Raw genomic sequence first — 12,164 nt, 5'->3', positions numbered from 1 at the left:
AGCCATCTATGAAGTTTGAATTTCACGGGACAATCTTTTGTCCAGGCCTCAGGAGGAGAGGTGGGAGGCATTGGGGGGATGGGGCCCCACTACAAGCTGCATAACCAAAACCGGTATTTCCAATCAGATGTAAAAAAAAAATGTCCCTTGAAAAACTGTTTCCTGATCTCAACCCAAGAGCAATTTTTGAAGACCATGGGGTCTGAGGGATCTGGCGAGAAATCAGTCTCCGAGTGTGGAAATGAGGCGTCTATTGCCCTCACCTGGTCACTTCAGACCCCCTCGCTGGGCATGAGAGAGGACCATGTCTGTTTCTGCAGGGGGCAGGGCGGAGCAGGCAGCAAGGGACTAACACACAGCATTTCCTTTCCCACCGCTGACGACCAGGCTCCGGTCAGGCTCTGGTCCTATTTCCGGGGTACACTAGCTCCCCAGGGCCTATCAGGGTGATTTAGCAAACGCACAACAGGTACTCCGGTACCTAACTGGGTCTTCTCAACTAAGAAATCTCCTACAGGATATGACCACAGCTAACAGACTGAGTGAGCTAAAAAGATCTCTGTCGATGCCTTGGGTTCCCAACCATCATTTGTGAAACTTTCTGGGTGGAAATAAACTACAGTTCCAACCAACCAGTTGACGAATGAACTATGTAACCATTCTAAGAGGCAAGGACACAGCACGGAACCAATGGGATCTCTATATCCCAGCCAGGACTTAGTACCAGCACGGTAATAAGTGGTTCGAATAGCAAAACTGCAAGACAACCATCGCGGGTGGCTCAGCTCCTGGCGGCATGCGACCTCCCATGGGGTATGATCAATAATATAGGTCCCGGGCCGGGAAGGGACCGGTGATGGGGGGCCCGGGCCTGGAGGCGGCCGAAAAGACTGGACGCATTTCACCACACGAGGGCGCTGCGGCCACAGGACTGTGAGCCCATCAAGCACCCGAGGCCTGAACCCCGAGCTCTCCAGGCACCTCCGTTCACTTTCTTTTTACAAGTGGTGATGAATTTCAGTTTTCAAAGCCACATATGTGTGGAAATTCTGCCTTAGGACTATGATATGAAGCAGGGGAGTCTGAAAAGTTCAGTTAGGTTTCCGAGCTTAACAAAACAGATTTAATCTGCTCTCACACTATTAGACGACGGCAGGACCCAGTTTAGAACAACAAATTGTCCGGATTCATAGGAATTGTCTGAAGCCACCCAGATGCCAAACTCTAATTATTTCTTCAAATATTAACCATTTTATATAATAATGTCACCTATATTAATGATTGCCAGCATTTTGGTGTAAAGCATTATTTGCAGTAAAAAAAAAAATACTGAGCTAATTAAGTTTACATGTAATTATTAATTTTTATTTGAGGACAATAATAATACGTTTTAAGTTATTGAAAATGAATCTGTTAATCATGTATGAAATTAAATTTTCCATTACATTCTACTAGACACGCAAAATTCCCTCGTCTTCCCTATACACAAAAACCACTTGAAGAGCTTACAGCTCCCCCTGCTGGTGGGAAGGCTCTCTGCAGCCTGGCAAAATCCAGGCCGCTGTGACTTTGCGAAAAGGGATAAAGCCATGGAGTTTTTGAGGCGGAGGAAGAAAGGAAAGGAAGAGAGGGGGCCTGCCTGGTGGCACAGCAGTTAAGTTCGCATGTTCCGCTTCCGCAGCCTGGGGTTCCCGGTTGGGATCCAGGGTGTGGACATAGCATCACTTCTCAAGCCATGCTATGGCCGGCGTCCCACATAAAAAGTAGGGGAGGATGGGCACGGATGTTAGCTCAGGGCTAATCTTCCTCAAAAAAAAAAAAAGGAAGGGAGAAAGACAGGGGGAAAAGGAAAAGAGCTGTAGATAATGGGCTCAGCACTGAAATAATCCTGAGAATTCACTGAATTTGCAAACATCTCATAAACGCTGAATTAAGACTACATAATTTCCCATCACAAGCAGCACCCAGAGAAAGATGTAAAATAAGGGCGGGGGTTGCTGTAGAACACACAGAACACAGATGAGGGCGTCTGTTTATTCGAGACCATCACTAGAGTCCGTATAGGCATTTGCCAAGTACAAAATTCCAAGTATGAAACTTAAAATATCATGACCAGCACAGAAGAATCTCCCTCCTTTCCTTTCTCTCTATATAGTTATATACATATATATATATGGCTATACACACACACACACACATATATATATACATACGACTATACACATATTTATAGAGAAGGAATAGATATATACAAAGAAAATTTATACCTATATATTCCATTTTTTTCTATATCTCTGTTATAGTCATATATACTTTTTTTGCATATGTACATATGGCTATATGCATACATACACACATATACGCCTACATACATATATTTAGAAAGAGGAAATAGACATAGAGAGAGTTTATACATCTAGACATCCCATCTTTACAGTCATGTACCCCATAACAATGTTTCAGTCAACAATGGACCACATATACGACAGTGGTCCCATACGACTGGTACCATACAGCCTAGGCGTGTAGTAGGCTATACCATCTAGGTTTGTGTAAGTCACTCTATGATGTTCGCACAACGACGAAATCGCCTAATGATGCATTTCTCAGAACGTAGCCCCACTGTTAAGCGGCACATGACTGTAGAGAGAAAGAGAGAGAAAAAGGGGTCGGGGAGAGGACAGCACCAGGTGAGAATGGAGGCCAAGGTGAGCTCTTGAACACCAACTAACCATAGAAGGACAAGAAGACATCTGAGCATAAGACGGTGAGACAGACAATAGGAGCCTGAAGGTCTGCTGTTGCAATGGGTTGTGAGTGAACTTACCCTAAAGAGCACAGTCACATCGGCAATCCTTATCAGACCAACAGCCACAGAGCCTTCGGCACCTGTCCTCAGGCCCTGCTCTCGTGCACCATCCCCACTCTTTCACCCCCTGAATCTCAGTCACAAGGTCAGGGCTGCCCCTTTTCCTGCTCCTGAATTTCTAATTGCTACTCATAAGTTCACTATATTGTGTCAGACATACACTTGTTAGAAGCAATTTTAAGCTATGTTGAGATAAACCGAGGGAATGAATAAGTAAATAAACACAATTGTTGTTTAGAAATCCTTAGCAATTTTTCCAGTTTGGTATCAATGACCCTACAAGATTACAATAAGCTCGGAAAGTCATCTCCTAGAGACTAACGGAATACAGGTGGGATGTGTATATGATGCTCACAGTTTGGGCATTAGGAAGGAGATGGGAAACTCTATTTCTTAACAATGAATAATGTTCAAGATGATGCTGCGTGCAAAAAGCACATCTATATATACCACATGTAGGATGATTTCATTTACAAAAAATAGCTGTATATATAGCTACTTGTGTATATTTATAGCAATGTATTTTTAAGGTTCCTCAAGTTTAAACAGTATTATTTGTTTCTTTATAAATTTCTATTTTCTTCTTTTTTCCTTTTTTTGCTGTATTTTTTATAAGAAGCATGATAAACCCAATAACACATTTTTAAAATCATTTTAGTCTAGAAAGTTTCTCAGATTCTTTCTGATACCAAATACACGGCATCTTTTCCAACACAGTTCTGCAATTCTCTGACGCCAACTGCTGTCCAAGAAGTGAAGGCATTTCTGACACTGACTGCTCAGAGCTAGCCAGAGGTTAAGGGCTCAGTCCCACAAGACTGCCCCCACTCAGATGCCAGTCTCAGGTCTCCCGAACTTCTGACGAAACAGCTATAAATGCAGGGTTCCCATGACCCCCTCCTCAGGTTTGATATTTTGCCAGAAGAGCTCACAGGACTTGAAAAGGACTTTACGATGACCAGTTCATTATAAAGGATACAACTCAGGAAGAGGCAAATGGAAGAGATGCACAGGGAAGCGTATGGGGGAGGTTCCAGAACTTCCATGCCCTCTCCCTGAGGTGCACCACTCTCCCAGCACCTCAAGGTGCTCACCAACCTGGGAGCTCTCCAAACCCCATCATCAGAGGTTTTTATGGTGATTGCGTTACTTAGGCATGTGATTGATGAAATCTTGGCCATTGGTAATTGAACTCAACCTCTAGCCCCTCCTTCCTCCCTGGAGGTCTGGGGCGGGGCTAAAAGTTCCAACCCTCTCATCACGGCTTCGTCTTTCTGGTGACCAAGCCTTGGTCTTTCTGGTGACCAACCTCCCTCCCCATGCTACCTACCCCCGCCCTCCAGCCACTCACTTCATTAGCATAAACTCAGGTATGATTGAAGGGGGCCTGTTATTCATAACAAAAAGCGCTCCTATCACTCAGGAAATTCCAAGGGTTTTAGGAGCTGTGCCAGGAACTGGGGACAAAGACCAGATATATATTTCTCACTACACCACACAGTTAAACTATCTCAAACCAAAAATTGTTTTTCTATTTTTAAGGTGTATAAGCAAAACAATATTCCTTAATGTCCTATTCCAAAATTTAATCTCTCCCTATAAAGAAACCCTTGGTGTTCTTCCTACAGTTAGATACACACACATACCCTGTGTTGAGTGCTCCTTTCTCTGGGCTCCTGTGAGTGTGGTTACCTATCTCAGCTGCTATCAGTACCACAACCTTCCAGCCACTGAGCCCTCCATCCTGCTTTGTCCTGGGACCCCTGCAGGCAGACACAGGGAGTCCATTTCTGTAACCTTAGCATCTATCTCAGAGATTAGCACCCAGTTAGCCTTCAATAAACATCTGTTGCCAACATGAATGTTCCAGAATCTTGGCCAATGTATGAACTTGCAAGAAATCAGTTTCCTTAGCTAAAATAAAAGTCTCCCTCACAGCCAAACTTCCTGCACAAACTAACACAGGATGCCGTACTCGAAGAATTATGAACTTACATGAGACACGACTTTTCACTTATCAAATTAGTAAAAATTATAGGCGACAGTGCTGGCAGGAGTATAAGGAAAAGGGCATGTTTCTGTCCACCTTGTGGGAATATAAATTGGTACAAGGTTTCTGCAAAAGGATTTGGCAATATACATGGAGAGCCTTGAAAATGCTGATTTAGCATTTCCTAAGAATAACTTTAGAAATGCAGACAAAGACTGGTTACAAAGCTCTTTATTACTTATGTAAGAGAAAATGGAAAATAGCCTAAATGCCCAATGGTAAGGGAATGGCTAAGTAAGCTATTGCACAGTCTATGATGGACTAATACGGGCCCACGAAACCCACACTAATGAAGAATTTGTAAAGACAGATGTGTTTGCCATATTCCGTTAAGTGAAAGTGGTGAAATTGGGCACCATCTATGCAGCATCGTGCAGACAGTATTGGAAACACAACAAAATGTTATCTCACAGGCTACTTTTTGACCATAGGATCGTTAGAGATTTTCATTCCTTCCTTTAAACTTTCCGTATGTTTCCAACTGTACACAGAGGATGTGTTACTTTAAAAAATTACGTTTATAAATAGAAAAAATTAACCTTATCTGAAAAAGATTCTTGAACTGAATCATTGAAAAGCTTCCCACATCTCTGCAGCCCCGGTTCCAGATCCCCTCGGGGCTTTCTCACACCCCCAGGTTCCAGCAACACTGTGTAAAGAAGCGATAGATTTTCCCCTTAGAGTGGAAGTCTCCTCCAGTTACACAGGGGCTGCTTTGTGCTCCTACAATCGCAGGAGTCACCTTTCTGTAAAGCTAAATGCATAATAAATGTGCCAGGAGGAATTTGCTGGCTGGGGCACTTGGACCCAGAGAGTTCGGGAAGAAGAGAAGGACACAAGCCTGAGGCTTTCTGCAAAGCTAGTTTCTGTTCCCTGGAGGCCCCTACTTAGAGGAAGACCAGTAAGAGGTTACAAAAAGGGAAAGAAGAGACCTGCAGATGTGGCTGTTTCTCTGTCTCTGAAGCGTGCTCACTGAGTTGGATACTTTGTGGGGCTGACATGGCTGAATGTGTCCCACTCATACGCCGGGCTCTTCTGAGGGAAGTTAGGGCCACGAGGATTCCAGCACCTCATGGACATAAGAGATCCTCATCTCCCCTCAGGGTTCAGCTCCTGACTGAGATGCTGAGGGGTCCCATGCCCACCAATGGTGGCGTCTAGGAGAGGCAGCCATTGACCTCAATTCCCAAAGGCAGCAGCCTGGCCTGCTTTGGGTTGCTCTTCAGCACCCTAGGTCCAGGTGTGAATTACTGTCCTCCAGAGGACCTCAAGAGAGAGGGATGGGGTGGGGGGGCCAGACAACTCCTACCCACCCCTACTCTTCCATCTCTACTTCAACATCTCTATCTGCTTGCTTTTTTTTTTTTTTAATTATCTTAACTTTTTTTTTTTTAAGATTTTATTTTTCCTTTTTCTCCCCAAAGCCCCCCAGTACATAGTTGTATATTCTTCGTTGTGGGTCCTTCTAGTTGTGGCATGTGGGAGACTGCCTCAGCGTGGTCTGATGAGCAGTGCCATGTCCTCACCCAGGATTCGAACCAACGAAACACTGGGCCGTCTGCAGCGGAGCGCGTGAACCTAACCACTTGGCCACGGGGCCAGCCCCCTCAACATCTCTATCTGATGGGCTTATCTCAAGGGCAGCTTTGTAAGCCAAGGGCCACTCCTCACTGACGATGTATAGATGTGCATGTTTGTGCAAGCACACCTGCTCAAAGGGAACACCCATCGAAGGCTTTCGTTTCCTCCTTGTTCTGAAAAGCAACCTCTTTACAGGCGGGTAAGATATGATAAACACAATTCAATGGCCAATCCCTGCCCCTAATTCAGTCCAACAAGGTCACACATACGCTCAAGCTTGTCCATTCAGGACCAAGGATAAATGGGAAAAAGCACAGTGAAGGAAATCTTGAGAAATGGGCCTCATACGACTGTTAGGAAGATTAAAGGTGTTCACTTATAAAAAAGTTGGAACATAGTGTGTGCAATATAAGGGTTGGTTAAAAATAAAAAAGCCAACAAAGAGATCACCTCGGAGACGGGGTTCTGAGAGACATTTGTGATAAAGTGCCTTTACTGACCACACACTCACACACAGAAGGAAAAGTCAAAATTATCCAACTTTAGGGCTGCAAAGAACCTTTAAAATCCTTTAAAACAACTTTAAGATCAGAAAACAATGCTCAGAGAGGTTGAGGTCAAGCTCACAAGGATGGAAGGACCACGTGGCCCTGCTGGTCTCCACGCACACGGGCGGTGCCTGCTGACTATCATCTTGCTCCAAGGAAAACCCCAGGCCAGATGGTCCCGCCCTGGCTCATGCCAGAGTCACCTGGGGAGGCTGAAAAGTCCTCCGCCCAGCCTGCACCTGGACCCAGGCTCAGGACTGTTGAAAGCTCCCCCCGTGCGACGTGCAGCCAGCGTGGGAACCTCAATCTCGGCAGATCTCAACACATTTCCTCTAAGGAGACTCTAAGTGACTCTGACCCCACTTACCTTCCTGGCCATGGGTTTTCCGGGGGTGTCTCATTTACTCAGTGGGTGCAGTGGTGGAAAAAGCTGTGGGGGGTGGTGTGGAATCCCACAGAAGCATCCTCCTCATTTCTTCTTCTTTTTTTTTTTTTTTGAGGAAGATTAGCCCTGAGCTAACATCTGCCATCAATCCTCCTCTTTTTGCTGAGGAAGACTGGCCCTGAGCTAACATCCGTGCCCATCTTCCTCTACTTTATATGTGGGACGCCTGCCACAGCATGGCTTCATAAGCCGTGCATAGTTCCACACCCGGGATCGGAACCAGCAAACCCGGGGCAGCTGAAGTGCAAACTTAACCGCTGCACCACTGGGCGGCCCCCTCCTCATTTCTTCTTGATATGAAAGGGGCAGAAGCTCTCCAGGGTTTGGCTCCACATTCTTCATCTCCTTTCCTACCCCTTAAAAGTCTCTGTGGCGAATATTTCAAGTCACTTTTTCATTTGCTGAGAAGTAAATGAATACGGAGATCTCCTTAAGCAAAGGACTAACTCTGTCGGCAAATTCTTCTGAAACGTGAACACATTATTACTCCCTCCACCCAGGACCCTGTCTCTCACGTTTTCATCATTTTGTCTTTCCAAATCGGGACCAGCCGGTCCAAGGTCTTCACTTGAGGCTCCTGACAAACTGCGCATGTCAGAAAAGCTCCCCGGATGAGAGCTGGGACCTCCTCGCTTGCAAGGTGTACCAGAAACGCCAAAACGCCAGTCCGCCACATGCGTTCCCCAGGCCTCTTCTTGCTGCTTCTCATTCACTCAGAAAGGAAAACGACTTTAGATGCTCAGCGTGCTTCCGGCAAAGTCAATAAACGTGAAATCTGGGCTGGTCTTCACTATGCCAAAGCTGATGCCTGCTCTTCCTCTCCCTTTTTTTTTTTCATTGCTGTTAACTGTCTTACTTCTTCCAGAAGCAGAGATCTGATCTTCCCGACCCCACAGGGAGTGGGGGCCCAAAGTAGTTTTGCTAAATGGCCTGGCAGTGGCTTGAAGGAGCGAGAGTTGTGTAGATGGTTTAAATTCATGCACTTCTGACAGACGGCCAGCGCCCAAAGCCTCACTTGGCCACACACTAGCTGTGTGACGATGGGCAAGGAACTCAATTTCTCTGAGTCTCAGTTTCCACATCCGGAAAAGAGAAGTGAAAACACTACTCGCCTCAGTAGCTATTAAACATTTTCCACCATGAACGAAGAAAAAAATTACATTTTATAATCTATTGCCAAAACTTGGAAGCAACCAAGATGTCCTTCAGGAAGTGAATGGGTAAATGAATTGTGGCACATCCAGATAATGGAATATTATTCAGCGCTAAAAATAAAGGAGCTATTAAGCCATGAAAAGACATGGAGGAATCTCAAATGCATATTACTAACTGAAAGAAGCTAATCTGAGAAGTCTACATACTGTAGGATTTCAAATATATGACATTCTCGAAGAGGCGAAACTATGAAGACAATAAAAAGATCAGTGGTTGTCGGGGGCGGGGGGTGAGGGTGGGCAGAGATGAACGGCTGGAACACAGAGGATTTGTAGGGCAGTAAAAATACTCTGTATGGGGGCTGGGCCAGTGGCACAGCGGTTAAACGCGCACGTTCCACTTTGGCGGCCCCGGGTTTGCCAGTTCGGATCCGGGGTGCGGACATGGCACCACTTGGCAAGCCATGCTGTGGTAGGCGTCCCACATATAAAGTAGAGGAAGATGGGCACGGATGTTAGCTCAGGGCCAGTCTTCCTCAGCAAAAAAGAGGAGGATTGGCAGTGGATGTTAGCTCAGGGCTAATCTTCCTCAAAAGAAAAAAAAAAACTCTGTATGATATTAAAATGGTATATACATCATTATACATTTGTCTCAACCTATAGAATGCACAACACCAAGAGCAAACCATAATGTAAACTATGGACAATGGCTGATTGTCATGTGTCAATGTGAGTTCATCCTTGGTAAAAACTGTGCCATTCTGGTGAGTGGTGTTACTAATGAGGGAGACTTCGTACGTGTGGGGGCAGGGGTGTATGGGAAATCTCTGTACCTTCCTCTCCAATTTTATTATAAAGCTAAAAGTGCTCTAAAAATATAGTCCTTTAAAAAAACTACATATTATCTTGTTTCCTAAAGCTGTCTCACACACACACATCCCAGATAAAACTTAAACAAAGCTTTCACAAAACAATTCTTAATCTTTCTACATGTAGCCTACTCTGATATCTTTTATTCTATTCTAGTCTTTTTTTTTTTTTAATTCTGGTCAGGGCCCAGCTCATATTACAGCCCAATAATGGGTTGTGACCTGTAGTCTGGAAAGGGGAAGTAGGATTTAATGGGACAATGCACATAAGGGAGCTGGCCCAGAGCGTGCCACACTGTAAGCATCTGATAATTGGGAGCCATGGTTGTTATTGTTATTTTTGTTATTGTTTTATACATTGCTATTTTTATCATTGCTACCTCAGAGATGCCTAAAGCCAGGCGAATAAATATAAGCATCCAAATAAAATCCTAACTCATCTCAACTCAGGTTTTGAGGACTGAAAAATCTGGTAATGAGGATTTGCAAAAATTCTGTTTTTGACCAGCTGCAAAGTCCTGGAAGGACCCATTTCACACAGCCAGGGAGCCGTGGGGCTGGAATTCAAACCTCAGTTCTCTGGCTTCAAAATCCACTGACTCTCTAGAAGCTTCTCGGAGAAGCACTTCCTGAGTGACAGGTAACAACATGCCAAGAGTTTTCTGCGAGCTTCTCCACAGTCCTTTCAAAATGTGCAGTGAGGAATGATACCAACAAGACATTCCAAAAAAAATGTCAAGTCCTGCTCACGAGGACAGCAAGCAAAGTTCGGGAAACACACCCCCGGCAATGGTCAGCTACAGAGATAAGAAGCATTGGTCAACTTCATTATTTTCAAACTCTATTTGCTCTGCATTCCCAGAACTCAAACACAGCACACTGGCCCGAGAGAACCCGCCTTTGAAAATGTGCTTAATATTCTGTTAAATGGAAAAAGTACAAAGTACTTTGGGCCACAAAGAGCAAATGTTGCACAATGCATTCTTCTATTGCCCTATATTTTTGCAATAAATAATGGCCTAAACTTTTGCACCATGCTTAGGTTTGCTATTTTTCTTTATTATTAGTTGGTCTATTAAATATTGACGTGCGTTATCATTTTACATTAATATTTCACAGAGTCCCACTAACTGAAAGGGTTATAATTGTGTCACGGTGCCAGGTAGTGAAGTTAATGCATCAGGCCCTTAACTACCGGGCTTCCTAATTTCAGGGAGAATAAATCAGCAATATTAGTATCATTTTGTTGTAAGGATTTTTTTTAATATGCATAACCAGAGGATTCTTCTAGAAAAATCAGAGTGTTCCACCTTACTATTTCTGTAAGCCCATCACCATGCAGGAATAAAACCACAAATGGACTTGGCAGCATAAGGTCACTGCACATAGTTTTATCAAAAAAAAGACTCCACCCACTTAAATTGCCTAAGAGAACACGATTAGGCTTACATTAGCCTTTGGTTCAGTTTGACAAGTCCTAGGAGAGCAAAATTCTGTAGCCAAGACTGAGAGTATCTTTTCTCTTATTCCTCCAGCTCAAAATCTTAAACTAAAATCAGTATCTTCAGTGGGACAAACCAAGAAAAATTTTATTCCCAAAAAGAAAGTTTCTCAGAAAATAATGGACCAGTTACAGGATTCTTGTGGAAGGATTTTTGCTTCATGGACGAATTTCTACTACAATCTATAATCACATGCCTTATTAATACCGAGCACTAATTCGGTGTTTAACAAGCGTCCAGTGACTTCAGACTTAGGTGCACTCTACTAGAAAGTACGGGAAAGTGGAGCAGGGAAGAAATAGGTGGGTTTACTGGGAAGCTAACAAGACTTGAGCCTGAGGCCCTTTGAAGCCCTGCATCTAATTCTGTTTTCATTGTTTTCTTTCAGTAATATTTGTTGGATGAATGCAAATCACAATTATTTCCTTGTTCAAAATCATTACCAGCTCTGCAATATCCACAACACGAAATCCAAACTCCTTGGCATGGTGGCCTCCAGCCAGCTCGGGGTCCAGACTCCTCCTGCCACTTCTCCCCCAGTGCCCCTGTGATTCTGAAATGCTCCCGCACACCCCTTCATGTCAGGGCCTCTCATGCTTCTGGGCCTTCCAAACGGCTGCCTCCTTTACCCAGAATGACCCTTACTCACTCTCGCCAGCACACACTGCACACACACCCCTACACACAGACACAGTGTGGCTTCTGGGTAGCGTGATCTGGTCCCCCTCAGCACCTCCCATCTCCAGGCAGATTTAGGCACTTCTACTTCGAAGCATCCATGGCACCTGCTAAGCGTGTCCATTAAAGCACTTTTCATGCTGGGCTGTCACTGTCTCATGACCATTCCTCTCATATCAGAAACTCGGAAGGGCAGGGTCCGTCTCTTTTCATCTCTGTGTCCAGGGCTCTTGGACACAGTGCCTGGCCCATAATAAATGATCAATTAAAAAAAAAAACATTGTTGGGGCTGGCTCCGTGGCCGAGTGGTTAAGTTCGTGTGCTCTGCTGCGGTGGCCCAGGGTTCGGATCCTGGGCGCAGACATGGCACCACTCATCAGGCTACTTTGAGGCAGCGTCCCACATCCCACAACTAGAAGGACCTGCAACTAAGATATACAACTGTGTACGGGGGGGGGGGGGGGGGGG

The 12,164-nt window shown here is 44.7% G+C and overlaps 1 protein-coding gene across 2 annotated transcripts in view; it reads right to left on the bottom strand.

Annotated features, from left to right (window-relative positions):
* The window catches only part of MTARC2 (mitochondrial amidoxime reducing component 2), a 35,861-nt gene that overhangs the window by 8,011 nt on the left and 15,686 nt on the right, over positions 1–12,164 (bottom strand). The window lies entirely within an intron of this gene.

The sequence above is a fragment of the Equus quagga genome, chromosome 12 (genome assembly GCF_021613505.1).
Source record: "Equus quagga isolate Etosha38 chromosome 12, UCLA_HA_Equagga_1.0, whole genome shotgun sequence".
NCBI lineage: Eukaryota > Metazoa > Chordata > Mammalia > Perissodactyla > Equidae > Equus > Equus quagga.
Note: the sequence above shows the minus strand (reverse complement) of the source record. Positions and strands in the feature narration are given on the sequence as shown.